This window comes from Tachyglossus aculeatus, chromosome 17 (assembly GCF_015852505.1).
Source record: "Tachyglossus aculeatus isolate mTacAcu1 chromosome 17, mTacAcu1.pri, whole genome shotgun sequence".
Taxonomy (NCBI): domain Eukaryota; kingdom Metazoa; phylum Chordata; class Mammalia; order Monotremata; family Tachyglossidae; genus Tachyglossus; species Tachyglossus aculeatus.
Window position 1 is genome coordinate 40,453,940 of NC_052082.1, and position 17,676 is coordinate 40,471,615.

Consider the following 17,676-nt stretch of genomic DNA (forward strand, 5'->3'; position numbering starts at 1 on the left):
GTAAGCACCCAATAAATGCGATTGAATGAATGAAAGTGGAGGAGCCGGAATTAGAACCCACGACCTCTGACTCTCAAGCTGGGCTCTTTCCACTGAGCCACGCTGCTTCCCAAAGACATGGACTTTCTTTACTTTGAAACCACTGATTTTTCTGGTCTTTATGGGTAATTGACCTCTTTCACATCTGAGAAAAGATGTATTAATTCCTTCAGCTCATTAGAGCGATATTAGTCGATCTTCCTCTAATGAAATCAGTTTTACTTAAGTGACCTGAAAGAAGTAAAGGCTGTTCCAGCGGCCTAATCGTTTAGTCCCCAGTATGGAAGGGACTGGAGCTGTTGGTCAATCTCTGAGTAGTCACAGTTACACTAGTTCAAGGAGACATGTCCTATTTATGAAGTCTTCCGGGGAAGAAGACTGTGCAGGCATCCCCTCTAGACTAGGGGCAGGGGAAGTGTCTACCAACTCTGTTATATCAAGCGCTTCTCCCAAGTGCTTATTACAGTGCTCTCCACACAGTAAGCACTGATATGTACCATTGATTGTTTGATTGATTCTGCCTGATCAATTCCAAGATGTCATTTCCAATTAAAGCTGTCGGTAGGTATGCTGTTAGGGTGACTGTCACTACCCAGCGATGCCGTTTTCAATCAAGTGGAAGAGTATACCACGGGAGGAAAATACGATCCCCACCCTTGCAATCTCTTATAATAATAATAATAATGGCATTTATTAAGCGCTTACTATGTGCAAAGCACTGTTCTAAGTGCCGGGGAGGTTACAAGATGATTGGGTTGTCCCATGAGGGGCTCACAGTCTTAATCCCCATTTTACAGATGAGGTACCTGTGGCCCAGAGAAGTTAAGTGACTTGTCTAAAGTCACACAGCTGACAATTGATAGAGCCGGGATTTGAACCCATGACCGCTGACTCCAAAGCTTGTGCTCTTTCCACTGAGCCACACTGCTTCTCCAAGGAAAATCTGTTCTATTTGTAAAGAGTTCCAGAGAAGAAGTTTCCACATTCATCCTCTGCGCTCACTCTAATAATCTCCATTTCCATGTAACTCAGATCTGTGGTGGCAGTGACTCCCATTAACTGGTGACATAATTTTAACTATTGTTGCAATGCTGACCACACTAATAATCCTCCAGGTTTCTTTGAATCTTTCCAAATTAGAACTAACAGAAATATTCTACATTTGAGCAGCTGAAAGAGGTAGGTAACATATGTTAGTTGCCCTGGATGTCAGCTTGGTCAGAGAAATTTCAAATGCTTTCGATGATGACAATAATGATGGTATTTGTTAAGTGTCTACTATGTGCCATGCACTAAAAAAAGCTCTGGAATACATATGAGATGGTCAGGTCAGACACAGTCCTTTTACAATCATCAGCTTTATTTTCTAATCGAAGTTATGTGTCAATATATATAAATATATACATATATATACTGTATTATATATATGCACACACATATATTTATATGTATATAGATTTATATGCATATGTTATATATGCATATCTGTATGTATATATAAGTGCATGCTATATTAAGTCTTCTAGACTGTGAGTCCGTTGTTGAGTAGGGACCGAATCTATAGATATATGTTACCAACTTGTACTTCCCAAGCACTTAGGACAGTGCTCTGCACACAGTAAGCGCTCAATAAATATGATTAAATGAACGAATGAATTATAACAGTAATTATTGAGATGGTAAACGTAGATAATGATGTATTGTTGAGATGGTAAACCTAGATGATGATGTTTGTTTATGTGTTCGTGTATGTCCAATGATTAGGAGTGTCAATATTTCCCATTTCTGGAAATATTGAGAGTAGAAGTTCCTTCCCAATTAGGAGGTAAGAAAGAAAAGAGGGGTATGAGAATTAGAGAATCAGGTTTTCTGCTTGTAATGTCGAGATCCAAGGAGTGCCATTTAAAAAGAGAATCAGCATGGTCTAGTGGGTAGAGCATGGACCTGGAGTCAGAAGGATCTGGGTTCTTATTCCAGTTCCACCCCTTGTCTGCTGTGTGACCTTGGGCAACTCACTTAACTTCTCTGGGCCTCGATTTCCTCATCTGTAAAATGGGAATTAAGACTGTGAGCCCTATGTGGGACAGGGGTTGTGTCCAGCCTGGTTACCTTGTATCTACCCCAGCACTTAGAACAGTGTCAGGCACATAGTAAGCGCTTAACATAATATTAAGCACTTACTAATGGGCTTCAGTTCTTAAGCGCTTAACAGGCTTGGGAATCAGATGTCAGGGGTTCTAATCCCGGCTCCACCACTTGTCAGCTGTGTGACCTAGGGCAAGTCACTTCACTTCTCTGTGCCTCCGGTACTCATTTGTAAAATGGGGATGAAGACTATGAGCCCCACGTGGGACAACCTGATTACCTTGTAATCAGTGCTCGACACAGAGTAAGTGCTTCACAAATACCATAATAATTATAATCAATATTATTACTAAATACTAAAATTATTATTATAACAAAGGGGAAGTCTCTCCAGAAGAGTGCATACCCAATACCTGAATCTATACACTGCCCTGATTTCATTTACTATATTTTAATGTTTGGACAAGGAACAGATGCCATAATTTCTTTCTCATAAAATCATCTCTCCACATTAGATGTGGGCTCCATGAGGGACAGGGACTGAGTTCAACCTGATTACATGGTATTTAACCCAGGTTGGGACAAAGTAAGTGCTTAACAAATAATATTATTATTATCCTTGCTATTATTACTATTATTTTCACTTTTTAAAATTGTTTACCGTACTTAACCACTTCAAAGTTAATAACATTTTAATAATCATTTCCAAAGAACCATCCAGTCATGGAGCTCAAAACTCTTCTTCATTGTCCACATTCACACCCGATACAGGTAAGTCCTGAATTTCAGCCACCTTAATGTTCATCATTATTAATAACTTGTTGCTTAAAACAATTCTTAATTCTTTATCATGTTAACCACAGTAAAGTTATAACCATTCAAATGATCATTTCCACAGCACTGTCCAATCATGGGGCGCAAAACACTTCTTCATTACCCTCGAAAGACCCCAATAGAGGTAGGTCCTTTCAGCAACCCTAATATTTATCCTGGAGGAGCCCAAACTTAGAATCCATTCTTGGGTTAAGGCACACTGGGCAAAGAGCTGTGGTGACAGCCCAGAATCCAGGATCTTTCAATTCCAGCCCATTCCTCAGATTCATTCCCGATCTTACCATATAACCATTCAACTCATTCCTCATACCTTCCTCCTTAGTGGCACGGAGACAGATTGGGTAAAATCAATAGAAGCCGGTAAAACATTTCTTATTGCCCCATCCCCAACTATCCTATAATCCATTTCTCTGCCAGATTTTCAGAGGATGGTGACGCTCGTATCTTCCCGGGATGAGGGAGGATTGGGCTGAGGTTGACTCTAAGAACAGTTTTATGATGATTTGCTTCCCTCCTCGGTAAGTGATAGAATTTCTCATTTTAGATTGTTGCAGCTTCCCATGCCCAAGGAACTGGATTCAGTTCAGAACAAGCTGTTACCTCTATTCTGATGAAAAAAAACCTTGGAAGAAGAGTCAGCAGGCCTGCAACTCCCAGAACTCCAGTCTACTGAACATAAACAGCAGAGAAGAGTTGGTACGTAGCCATAAATTACTAGTTTATAATAACGTCGGTCACCCCCAATAGATGGTAAACTTACTGCGGGCAGCACACATGTTTACCAAATCTGTTGTAGTGTACTCTACCAAGCACTTAGTTTAAAGCTCTGCATATATGAACACAGTAAGCCCTCAATAAATACCACTGATTGCCTGATTAATTAATCATTCACATCCCGGGCCTGGTTGACATCTGGAGGGAAGCTGTTAGGGTTAAAATAGGGAGAATGTCCAGAATTGGGTGTCACCGAGTGGGGCAATGATGAAAGTGGATTGATTAGCTTGTGCCTGGCCATGGTGGAGAATTAAATTTCCCCATGTATTTCTGATTTCCTACAGGAGTTTTTAAAATTATTCACACTTCCTGGATGGATTGGACTGTCCAGTGGTGGACGTGGTAGTTTTTGGATATGGGAAGATGGAAGGATTTACTCCAAAAAACTGTAAGTCTCTCCTCAGTAGCTCCACCCTGTTCCCCTGAGGCTTATCCTCGACCTGCCCTATGGAGCTGCCTAAACTCTTGGACTCTGAGAGAAAGGAGGAACTTTGGGGTCTGAGTCCGGGGATAGGGGGATGATTGGACAGCCAGAAAAGTTATTAATTCCCTGGATAGCCAGGCCTATCTCCAGTACCAAAGGGGACAATGGCTTTGATCCTGTACAATTCTATGGGGATTTTCCTCTGTTCCCTGAGTCCCTGTCATTCACTCTTTCAGGTTCCAGCAATCAAACTCCTCACCATTAGCTCTGCAGTGCAGGGTCTGAACAACAACTGTACAAGGCTCAATTCATAACCAAGTAAAACTGAATTCCTCTGCGCATTCCCCACACTGAATATCTGTATATTCTCTCTGACATCTCCTACTCCACTGAACCACTGGTTTAAATAAGATGTAGGATCATCTTCGTGGCTCAGTGGAAAGAGCCCGGGCTTTGGAGTCAGAGGTCAGGGGTTCAAATCCTGGCTCCGCCACTTGTCAGCTGTGTGACTTTGGGCAAGTCACTTCACTTCTCTGTGCCTCAGTTCCCTCATCTGTAAAATGAGGATTAAGACTGTGAGCCCCCCGTGGGACAACATGATCACCTTGCAACCTCCCCAGCACTTAGAACAGTGCTTTGCACATAGTAAGCACTTAATAAATGCCATTATCATTATTATTTTTCATTCAAGCATATTTATTGAGCACTTACTGTGTGCAGAGCACTGTACTAAGCACTTTTAAACTATGAATAGGCAACAGATAGAGACAATCCCTACCCACCAATGGGCTCACAGTCTAGAAGGGGGAGACAGACAACAAACCTAAACAAGTAGACAGGCATCAATTCCATCAAAATAAATAGAATTATAGATCTTGAAACTAGAACATTTACTCTGACAATCCCCCAATATTTCTCTGACTTAGATGTACCTCTTCCATGTGCCTCATTTTTCAGAGATAAACTAGAGTTCCACATAAAGAATTGAACAGGAAGTCACAATCTTTTCTGTTGTGAAAAATTAATTCTTATGGTGTAATGAGTTAGGCACCATGCAGAGTGGATAAGGATATCATGGGATGAGTTAGGCATCAAAGATGCCCTGTCAACAGGGAAAATCTGGAGCTTGATTTCCAAGTGATTTAACTCTTCACAAAAAGCATTATTTCTGTTTGCAGATGCATGTAACTGAAGTTTCTGTACCTTTTTTTCCTATAGTTTCTCCCTCACCTATGGAGAAAAGGGTGGAGATTGTGCATTATACGGAAAGCAAAAATTAATACATAAGGAATATTGTGCACTGGCCAAACGGTATATCTGTGAGCACAACTTTGAGTAATCCCTTTCTCTGGGGCCCAAGCAACCATCGCCTCCCGGAGCATCCTCGGCACAGAGACTTGGTGAAATATTCACAGACTCCTCATTGGTTCAGTCTTCAGACACTACTTCTAGGTGTATTTTTTTGGGTCTTTTTTGACGGAAATCCCAGAAAGCATCAGCACAACAGCTGGATGGATTGAAGAAAGCAGACTAAGGAGATAGAGAGGCAGAAGCACCAATGTCTTTATCTCTTTTGGATGTTCATCATTCCATTAGCATTCCCTCTATCATAGTCCGAATTTAAAATAACTTGTAAAGAAATGAATTTCCCATTGGTGGATTATTCAACTCTTTGCTGTTTACAAGTTTTGGTGGGCAGGAAGTGCCTCTGTTATATTGTTACACTGTACTCTCTCAAGAGTTTAGCAGGGTGTTCTGCACACAAGTGCTCAAAAAATAGGATCGATTTATTGATCGATTAACATTAAAATTAGAGAAGCAGCGTGATTCAGTTTCCTCATCTACAAAACAAGGATTAAAAAGCTTTTCTCTCCACATGGGGCAGTGACTCTTTTGACCTGATCATCTTGAATCTACTCCATTGCTTAATACAGGGCTTGGCACATAATAAGAACTTAACCAATATGAACATGGCCATGGCTTATTGCTTTACACATGAGCGAGGCCAGATTCGGGAGATGCACGGTATGGAATTGCCACTCCCTTCATGGAGAGTGACTGCCATGGTCCTTGGCCCTCATAGCCCCACACTGAATGAATGTAAGGACCTTATTTTTCCTCTTTGACAAATGTTGATAAATGGTTATCTGTGAATTAAAAAAAAAAAAGATTTTCAAAGACCAAAACCCTTCAAGAAAAAGTAACCTGGGGGTGCCTGGAGGAGTCTTTTAGACTGTGAGCCCACTGTTGGGTAGGGACTGTCTCTATGTGTTGCCAATTTGTACTTCCCAAGCACTTAGTACAGTGCTCTGCACATAGTAAGCGCTCAATAAATACGATTGATTGATTGATTGAGAAAGTGTACTTAGAACGTAAGTGTGGTTAAAATCTGCACCCATTTGACTTTGTAACTAAATCTGAGTATATTTGATTGTAACATCTAAAGAGAGAAAGGGCCCATTTTGACCTGGGTCCTGATTGACAAATCCACACCCGGTGACTGTGATATTTGTTGTGTTGAATTGCTAAGTGCTTGTTATGTGCCAAACACTGTACTATGCACTGGGGGAGATACATGGTAATCAGGTCAGACACAGTCCCTGTCCTAGTGGGGCTCACTGTCTAAGTAGGAGAGAGAATAGCGATTGAATTCCCATTTTACAGATAAAAAAACTGAGGCACAGAGAAGTGATTTGCCCAAGGTTACACAACAGACCAAGTGGTAAAGTTGGAATTGGAATCCAGGCCCCAGATTCCTTTTATTCCCAGACCTGTCCTCTTTCCTGAAGGCCACAATTCTATTTTTGTGTCCAAAACAGTCCTCTAAAAGGTTTCCCCCTGCCTTTGTTGCTGAAGCCTCCACTGGCACAAATCAGTAAAAAACATTGAACTTCTGTTGCTCTTAGTTGACATGAAAATGCTTGAAATCTCTTTCTGTCCAAATAATAAATACGATTGAATGAATAAATGAATATCCCCAATTTCTTTATTTATATTAATGTCTGTCTCCCCCTCTAGATTGTAAATTCCTTGTGGGCAGGGAATTTGTCTGTTTTATTGTTATATGGTACTCTTCTTAACGTTCAATAAATTCAATTGACTGACTGAAAGACAAGTTCTCTGTGCCTCAGTTTCCTTCTCTATAAAACAGAGGTACTACTCCTGTTCTCCCTCCTACTGGAACTGAACTCCATATGGGACAGTGACTTGGTCTGAACTTAATATCTTCTATTTACCTCAGCGTTTAGTACAGCACTCATCACATAGTAAGTGCTAAACAAATACCATGGTTATAATAATAAGAATGGCATTTATTAAGCGCTTACTATGTGCGAAGCACAGTTCTATGCACTGGGGAGGTTACAAAGTGATCAGGTTGTCCCACGGGGGGCTCACAGTCTTCATCCCCATTTTACAGATGAGGTAACTGCGGCCCAGAGAAGTGAAGTGACTTGCCCAAAGTCACACAGCTGACAATTGGCGGAGCCAGGATTTGAACCCATGGCCTCTGACTCCAAAGCCTAGGCTCTTTCCACTAAGCCGCAGTGCTTCTCAATGACCAGTATTCCTGGCATCTGGGCTGATGGTGAATTCCATATAATTAAACTCCTTGTGGGCAGGGAATTTGTCTGTTATATCGTTATAATGTACTCTCCGAATGTTCAATAAATACAATTGACTGACTACTCTGTGCCTCAGTTTCCTTCTCTGAAAACAGGGGTACTATTCCTGTTCTCTCTCCTACTGTAACTGTGAACTCCATATGGGACAGCGGTCAGGTCTGAACTCAATATCTTCTATTTACCTCAGCATTTAGTACAGTGCTCATCACATAGTAAGTGCTAAACGGATACCACAGTTATAATGACCAGTATTCCTGGCATCTGGGCTGACGGTGAATTCCATATAATTAAACAGTGAAACTGCAATAGATGACAATTTTCAGTAATAATAACAATCATTATGGTACTTGTTAAGTGCTTACTACATGCTGAGCGCTGTTCTAAGCACTGGGGTAGATACAAGTTCATCAGGTTGAATGCAGTCCCTGTCCTACGTGAAGTTCACAGTCTTAATCCCAAATATCCAGGTGAGGTGCCCGAGGCCCAGAGAAGTTATTTGACTTGCCCAAGGTCACCCAGCAGCCGTGTGGAAGAGCCGGAATTAGAACCCAATTCTTTCTGACTTCCAGGGTCTATCCACTAAGGGACACTGCTTCTCTGGTAACCCAACATTACCGTCCAGCAAATGGATCATCAGCAAATCTGCCAAAGTGGACCTTTGGACTCACTAAGAAACTGCCCCCACCCCCACCCCCACCCCCGATCTGCCTTAGAGAAAGTTTGAGGCTGCCAGCTTCAGGCTGAACCAGCTGAGTGAGTGGGAACACGACTGTCTTTTCCAGAAATGCTCTGGGCATGTTGCTCCCCTCCTCAAAAATCTCCAGTGGCTACCAATCAACCTACGCATCAGGCAGAAACTCCTCACCCTCGGCTTCAAGGCTGTCCATCACCTCACCCCCTCCTACCTCACCTCCCTTCTCTCCTTCTCCAGCCCAGCCCGCACCCTCCGCTCCTCTGCTGCTAATCTCCTCACTGTGCCTCATTCTTGCCTGTCCCGCCATCGACCCCCGGCCCGCGTCATCCCCCTGGCCTGGAATGCCCTCCCTCCCCACATCCGCCAAGCTAGCTCTCTTCCTCCCTTCAAGGCCCTACTGAGAGCTCACCTCCTCCAGGAGGCCTTCCCAGACTGAGCCCCCTCCTTCCTCCCCCCATCCTCCTCCCTCCATCTCCCCCATCTTACCTCCTTCCCTTCCTCACAGCACCTGTATATATGTATATATGTTTGTACATATTTATTACTCTATTTATTTATTTATTCATTTATTTATTTTACTTGTACATATCTAGTCTATTTATTTTATTTTGTTAATATGTTTGGTTTTGTTCTCTGTCTCCCCCTTCTAGACTGTGAGCCCACTGTTGGGTAGGGACTGTCTGTATATGTTGCCAACTTGTACTTCCCAAGCACTTAGTACAGTGCTCTGCACACAGTAAGCGCTCAATGAATACGATTGATTGATTGATTGACTGTTTGCAAAGAGGCTCTGGGGGTATTCCTCTCCCATCCGCAAAAAGCTATGCCAAGGTTTAAATCCCAGTGGAGAACTCATTCCTTAGGAGAAATATATTTGAACCTTATCTGGACTAGAGAAGGAAACCTGACACTGTTACAGTTATGCCCTTGTCAGCCTGGCCTCTCACTCCCTGCAGGGCTAGAGAATCGCCCAGCATCATGGGACTTTCCTGTGTGGTTTCAACAAAGAGCACTGACTAGTAAATGATTTCTCTTCCCTGGACTCATTCGGTCAATGTCTAAGAGAACTAGCAGTTTGTCTCTCTGTCTCTGGTTTGACCAGGCCCTTTCAAAACCATCTCCAGTATGACAAGCCCTCCGAGCGGACATTCGGGCGTCGGAACAGGTAACAGGGATAAAGGTCTCGCTGTTCTCCTCATGAGTGTAGAAGTGTGTCTGCTTTTGTTCTTGGCAGAGAATACAGCAATGCGATTAGAACCCCAGGACCTCGTAAGCAAGGGGAGGACTTGGGGAGAATTGTTTCAAAGGAGTACGCTGTTGGCTTAGAGCAGTAGGATTTGGGAAATGGTCACAGTCCATCTTCTAATTGCAGTTCAAGGGATATTAGGCTGAGAAAGTGTTCTTTGTGAAGAGGGTTTAAAATGTATTTAAGTCTACCAGTGCATATTTAAGTTTTTTGCAATTTAAGATTAAGAGAAACAGTTTTCAGCAGGCTATCATTATTTTCTTCAGATCTGAGGAATAGCACAGTGCAAGACAGATCATGACTTTCTGTGGCATGGAAAAGCGTTAAGGAGAACAGGCTGTGGATTTGGGCCTCAATGTTACCTTCCCAGAATTTGAAATAAGTTCAAATAATAGCCTAGGGCAGGTCCTGGAGGAGGAAGGGGAGGATCCAGGGGCAATCTCAGAGGATGATGGCTCAGATTCCCCGGATTGTCCTGTAACCGGGACCCGAGGAACGACTCCGGTGGAGCTGGCGTGCCATCTCGGCAAAGCCGAGAGAGAATCTCGATTCATTCCAACCGAGTTTTCGTAGGAAGGAAATATCCCAGAAGGTCCTAACTTCCGTATAGTTGCTCCATCCTCTCAGTTTAATAGAAATGTTAATCCTCAACCAATCCAGTTATAAAATGATTATCATTATTCAATCAATGAATCGATCAGCATTATTTATTGTGCACTTATTGGAAGCTGAGCACTGCAATTTGTGGTAGAGTAAGGACAGAAGAGGTTCATTACACAGTTCCCAACCTCATGAAGCTGAGTGTCTAAAGGACTCTCATTTGCATCATGCAGATGCAAATGATTGACAGCAAATCAAAGACAAATGATAAAAATAAAACTGGGATATAAAATGTAAGGAGGCTTAGTGCCTGGAACATTGTAAGGGCTTAACAAGAGCCATGAGAAAGGAAGGTAAAGGCAGTGATTAAGTGAACGAGTATGTATAGTATGTAGATTGACCAGTAAATGCTAAGGATGGCTGCATGAGCAGTGGTGAAATGGATGCTGGGGTGATGTGGAATGGGATTGTGGAATTTTAGGGCCTTTTAATTCCAAAGCATGGGGAATTTCCCAGGGGTTTTGAGGTTGTGCCGAGTTTGCTGTGACAGATTCGAGAAGATCCAAACAGGGTGAAGGGCATCAGGATGCAGAGCACGTAGAGAATGCAGAGCACAGTGAGGTGGTGAACTTGTGAGGAAGGAGAGCTGGAGATGAAGAGGGCAGCTATGTAAGGGCAGTTCTTTCCCCCAGACCATTTTGCCTCTCCGAAAGAGATGGAAAGTTCCATGTGTCCACACTCTCCACCGGGCCGCTACGCTGTGTCGGTACTTCAGCCAGCCTGGATTATTCTTTGTTTCTCTCCCTTTTAGACTCTCCCTTTTCCCCCTGGCGGATCCTCGCAGTGACTCTGGGGCTGCTCTTCATGGTGCTACTCGTGTCCATCCAGCTACTGCAAGAAAAATGTGAGTGCTGGGGAAGAACCATTAATAATCTGGGGGCCGTTGATCATTTCACCACTGGCTGAGGAGTAACGAGGACTGACAACAAAACCTCTGAAAGAAGAAGTTAATACCTCTGTCCTCTAGAGGTCAAAAAATACCGATGACCGCTTCCTCATTCCTTTGATACTTTCGGTCTTAAACTGGTGGTTCAGGGTAGAGTGCATAATTGATACTTTTGATCTTAAACTGGTGGTTCAGGGTAGAGTGCATAATCGACCATCACACATCGCTGGAAGGAGTGTCATCCATCCATACCTTCTACTGTTTACAGAATGAATGTCTGGATTAGGGAAGCAGTGTGACATGAAGGAGGTTAAATGATCTGTCGCTTGACAGATTATGGGGTGTTGGGGAAGAACTGTAGTAAAGCCTGGAATTGAAGAAATGAATTCTTCTGACATTGCCTGAGTTTGGGTGGTAGACTGATGGGAGGAATTACCCAAAGTGATGATTTTGGGGAGCGGCTTCCAACAAGTGTGGGGCTGTTGGGAATCCATCTGGTGTTTTTCTTAAGATTAGGGATGCTAGGAAAAAGGGAAAACATGTGGCAAAAGACTGACGGAGAGCAAGACAGGAAGTGATGGAAAAAGAGCAAAGCCAGGTATATGTTATGTTTTGAAATTCCCCTGTACATTTGTACCTCTATTTCTCACTTTGTTTTTTGACTTCCACTTAATCGATCCCACTCTTTTGGAAGCCGTCTCTCTCTCCCTTTCTCTCCTTAACTGTATATATGTGAGTTAATTCTACAAGCATGATGGAGGATACACCAAGAGACTCGGATACAGGAGTTAAAATGTGCTTCAGTTGACTTTGGGCATTATCCAAAGTCCTAGAAACAGTCAGTGTTCTACACAGAACTGTGTCCTGGAGATGTGGTGGCAGCTGTATTTTACTTTGAAGATACTGCTGCCGACTATGAGATTGCATACATGAGTGCGAGCACCTTTGAGACACAATCTCTTGCACATTTCTACTCTGTGTTCATGAATAGTAGTAAAAGTAGCGGCAAGTAGAAGTGGTAGTAGTAATAGTAGCATTTTTGGAGAGTCGATTTCATGCAGTATACTGTCTGAGGCACAAGAGAACTACAGAACAGTGAAGTGACAAATCCAAGGCTGTTACCATAAGCAAGGCAGGGTAGGAAAAGTGCTTGGAATACATGGTGGCAGTTTGGATGGAGAGGACAGGGAGGACTTCAACAATGCTGTGAAGGTGGAACAGATATATTTACTTATGGATTAAATATGTGGGTGGAATAAGAGACCGCAGTCAAGGATAATGACGAGCTTAAGGGTTAGTGAGATTAGGAAGTTTTGTGGTGCTATTTACAGTTATAGGAAAGTCAATGGAAGGACAGTGTCTGGATGGGAAGATAAGGAGTTCTGTTTCAGACATGTTAGTTGGATGTGAGAGCAGGACATCCATGTAGAGATAGATGTCCTGCTGGCCGGAGAAAATGTGAAAATGTGAGAGGGAGAGGTCAGGGCAGGAGACGTAGATTTGAAAATCATTCACCACTCTGATAGGAAGGAATCAGTGATGAGTAAGGAAGAATCTTGAGGTGACAGAGTAGAGAAGTAATCGGTTCTATTAACGACAGACTAGATTCTTGAAGTGCTTACTTCTGGAAACCCGTGGAATTGTTGTCTTCCCCCATGACTTTCACTGGGGCAAAATTCATTGCCCTGTTCTGAAACAAGTTTCTCAATCTTGACTTTGGGGAATTGGGATTGTTACTTCCACTCTTCCCGCTCAGGGTTGCACCTGGAGAGTTCCCAGTATTCTGCCAGTCTTGACTACGGGAGGGAGAGTCAAGCAGAGGCATATCCAATCCATTCCTAGCTTGGGCAGTGGTTAGCAAGTGGAAGGCAATCTGCTACATGTCAAAGCTCAGCAGTGCTGGGCAGCAATGGCCTGAGAGGGAGTCAAGGGTGGAGACTCGGGTTTACTGCGCGGAAGGAGGCAATGGTAAACTGCTTCCGTATTTTTCCCAAGAAAACTCTCTGGATCCACTACCAGAACGATTGCAGATGGGGGTGGGGCATTCTGGGAGCGATGTGTCTGTGACATCGCTATGGGTCAGAGACGATTCACCACCATAAGGCAAGACAAGACTTCCACTTCTCATTTTGGTTGATTCCTCTACCCATCGTCCTGCTGATTGTCTGCTTGTCCCTCTCTGTCAGATTCCCTGCCCCGTCCATGGAGGCTCATCGCTGGGACTTTAGGGATCCTGTGCCTTGGGCTGGTGGCCACCCTGGTGACTATGGCTTTATGGGTTTTCCAGAGTGAGTATTTGGAGAATGAAATAATTTGTTAAGTAACAATCAGATTTGGAAGTTCTTTACCTTGAATCCACTGATTCTCCAATGCTTTAGGGGTAATTGACCTCTTTCATGGGTGAAAAATGGTGCATTTACCCTTTCAGCTCATTAGAGTGTCGTTAGTCAATCTTCCACTAATGAAAGTAGTTTTACCTAAGTGGCCTGAAAGAGGTAAAGCCCCATTCCAAAGGTCTGATCGTGCAGTCCCAAGAAGGGAAGGGACTGGAGTAGGTATCTAATCTCGGAGCAGAGTCCCAGTTACACTACTTAGAGAAGGAGACCTGTCCTATTGATGAAGTCTTCAAGATGAAGCAATTGAACAGGCATCTCCTCTAGACTGTATGCTTTTTGCGGGCAGGGAATTTATCTACCAAATCTGTTATATCATTTGCTTCTCCCAAGTGTTAACTACAGTGCTCTCCACACAGTAAGCACTGAAGAAGTACAGATGATTGATTGATTGATGCTTTCTGATCAATCCCTAGATGCCATTTCCAATTAAACCTGTGGGTAAGCATGCTGTCATGGTAACTGTAGTTTCCCATTGATGTTGTTTCCAATCAAGTGGGAGAGTATACCACAAGAAGAAGATTAAATCCCCACCCTCAAGAACTCTAAGAAGAGCAAGAAGGAGGATCTGTTCTATCTGTAGAGAGTTTCAGAGAAGAAGTTTCCAAATTCATCCTCTGTGCTCACTCTAATAATTTCCACCTGCAATTTAAATGTAACTCGGATCTGTGGTGGCAGTGACTCTCATTAACTGGTGACATAATTTTAACTATTATTGCCATGCTAACCACACTGATAATCCTCCATGTTTCTTTTAAACTTTCCAAATAAGGATTAACAGAAATATGTTCCAAATGAGCAGCTGAAAGAGGTAGGTAACATTAGTTCGTTGCGCTGGATGTCAGCCTGGTGCAGTTTGGTCAGAGAAATTTCAAATGCTCTTGATGATGATGATAATGATAGTGATGGTATTTGTTAAGCATTTACTATGTGCCATGCACTAAAGTAAGCTCTGGAATACGTATGAGATGGTCGGTGCCAATACAGTCCCTTTATAATCATCAGTTTTATTTTCTAATTAAAATTATGTGCATCTATGCATATATATAAATGTGTTTGCGTGTGCATATATATGTATAAATATATGTATATATGCACATGCGCAGACACACATGTATATAGGCACCTATATATATATGTGCACGCATATATTTATATGTCTATATTTATATAGATTTATATGTATATATTATATATGCACCTTTGTATGTATTAGCATATGAATACTATTTTAATTATAACAATAATTATTGAGATGGTAAATGGAGATAATGATGTATTATTGAGATGGCAAACATAGATAATCATGTTTGTCTGTGTCCAATGAATAGGAGTGTCAGTATCTCTCCCGTTTCTGGAAATATTGAGAGTAGAAGTTCCTTTCCAATTAGGAGGTAAGAAAGAAAAGAGGGGTATGAGAAATAGAGAATCAGATTTTCTGCTTGTAATGCCGAAATCCAAGGAGCGCCATTTAAAAAGAGAATCAGCGTGGTCTAGTGCGTACAGCATGGACCTGGAGTCAAAAGGATCTGGGTTCTTATTCTGGCTGCACCCCTTGTCTGCTGTGTGGCCTTGGGCAACTCACTTTAGTTCTCTGGGCCTCAATTTCCTCATCTGTAAAATGGGAATTAAGACTGTGAGCCCTATGTGGGACAGGTGCTGTGTCCAGCCTGATTACCTTGTATCTACCCCAGCACTTAGAACAGTGCCTGGCACATAGTAAGCACTTAACATAATATTAAGCGCTTACTAATGGGCTTAGGTTCTTAAGTGCTTAACAGGCTTGGGAATCAGATGTCAGGGGTTCTAATCCCGGCTCCGCCACTTGTCAGCTGTGTGACCTTCTGCAAGTCACTTCACTTCCCTGTGCCTCCGGTATCTCATCTGTAAAATGGGGATGAAGACTGTGAGCCACACATGGGACAACCTGATTACCTTGTAATCGGTGCTCGGCACGGAGTAAGCGCTTCACAAATACCATAATAATTATAATCAATATTATTAATAATACCACAATCACTATTATAACAAAGGGTAAATCTCTCCAGAAGAGTGCGTACCCAACACCTGAATCAGTAAACTGCCCTGATTTCATTCACTGTATTTTAACATTTGGATAAGGAACAGATGCCATAATTTCTTTCTCATAAAATCATCTCTCCACATTAGATGTGGGCTCCATGAGGGACAGGGACTGAGTTCAACCTGATTACATGGTATCTAACCCAGGTTGGGGAATAGTAAGTGCTTAATAAATAATATTATAATTATCAGTGCTATTATTACTATTATTTTCACTTTTTAAAATTGTTTACCGTATTTAACCACTTCAAAGTTAATAACATTTTAATAATCATTTCCAAAGAACCATCCAATCATGGAGCTCAAAACTCTTCTTCGTTGTCCACAGTCACACCCAATACAGGTAAGTCCTGAATTTCAGCCACCTTAATGTTCATCATTATTAATAACTTGTTGCTTAAAACAATTCTTAATTCTTTATCATGTTAACCACAGTAAAGTTATAGCCATTCAAATGATAATTTCCACAGCACTGTCCAATCATGGGGCACAAAACACTTCTTCATTACCCTCGAAAGACCCCAATAGAGGTAGGTCCTTTCAGCAACCCTAATATTTATCCTGGAGGAGCCCAAACTTAGAATCCATTCCTGGGTTAAGGCACACAGGGCAAAGAGCTGTGGTGACAGCCCAGAATCCAGGATCTTTCAATTCCAGCCCATTCCTCAGATTCATTCCCGATCTTACCATATAACCATTCAACTCATTCCTCATACCTTCCTCCTTAGTGGCACGGAGACAGAGTGGGTAAAGTCAGTAGAAGCCGGTAAAACGTTTCTTATTGCCCCATCCCCAACTATCCTATAATCCATTTCTCTGTCGGATTTTCAGGGGATGGTGATGCTCGTATCTTCCCGGGATGAGGAAGGATTGGGCTGAGGTGGACCTTAAGAACAGTATTATGATGATATGCTTCCTTCCTCGGTAAGTGATAGAATTTCTCATTTTAGATTGTTGCAGCTTCCCATGCCCAAGGAACTGGATTCAGTTCAGAACAAGCTGTTACCTCCATTCTGATGAAAAAAAACCTTGGAAGCAGAGTCAGCAGGCCTGCAACTCCCAGAACTCCAGTCTACTGAACATAAACAGCAGAGAAGAGTTGGTACGTAGCCATAAATTACTAGTTTATAATAACGTCGGTCACCCCCAATAGATGGTAAACTTACTGCGGGCAGCACACATGTTTACCAAATCTGTTGTAGTGTACTCTACCAAGCACTTAGTTTAAAGCTCTGCATATATGAACACAGTAAGCCCTCAATAAATACCACTGATTGCCTGATTAATTAATCATTCACGTCCCGGGCCTGGTTGACATCTGGAGGGAAGCTGTTAGGGTTAAAATAGGGAGAATGTCCAGAATTGGGTGTCACCGAGTGGGGCAATGATGAAAGTGGATTGATTAGCTTGTGCCTGGCCATGGTGGAGAATTAAATTTCCCCGTGTATTTCTGATTTCCTACAGGAGTTTTTAAAATTATTCACACTTCCTGGATGAATTGGACTGTCCAGTGGTGGACGTGGTAGTTTTTGGATATGGGAAGATGGAAGGATTTACTCCAAAAAACTGTAAGTCTCCCCTCAGTAGCTCCACCCTGTTCCCCTGGGGCTTATCCTTGACCTGCCCTATGGAGCTGCCTAAACTCTTGGACTCTGAGAGAAAGGAGGAACTTTGGGGTCTGAGTCCGGGGATAGGGGGATGATTGGACAGCCAGAAAAGTTATTAATTCCCTGGATAGCCAGGCCTATCTCCAGTACCAAAGGGGACAATGGCTTTGATCCCGTACAATTCTACGGGGATTCTCCTCTGTTCCCTGAGTCCCTGTCATTCACTCTTTCAGGTTCCAGCAATCAAACTCCTCACCATTAGCTCTGCAGTGCAGGGTCTGAACAACAGTTGTACAAGGCTCAATTCATAACCAAGTAAAACTGAATTC

At 42.6% G+C, this 17,676-nt stretch overlaps 1 protein-coding gene, 1 non-coding gene and 1 pseudogene across 2 annotated transcripts in view; all 3 read left to right on the top strand.

Moving 5' to 3' along the window:
* Positions 1-17,676, top strand: part of LOC119939259 (natural killer cells antigen CD94-like) — a 72,968-nt gene that overhangs the window by 2,572 nt on the left and 52,720 nt on the right. The window lies entirely within an intron of this gene.
* LOC119939260 lies at positions 9,599-17,644 on the top strand (annotated as a pseudogene).
* On the top strand, positions 13,012-13,149 carry LOC119939849. The gene has a single exon (XR_005454811.1). It is a non-coding gene; the product is annotated as a small nucleolar RNA SNORA7 (small nucleolar RNA).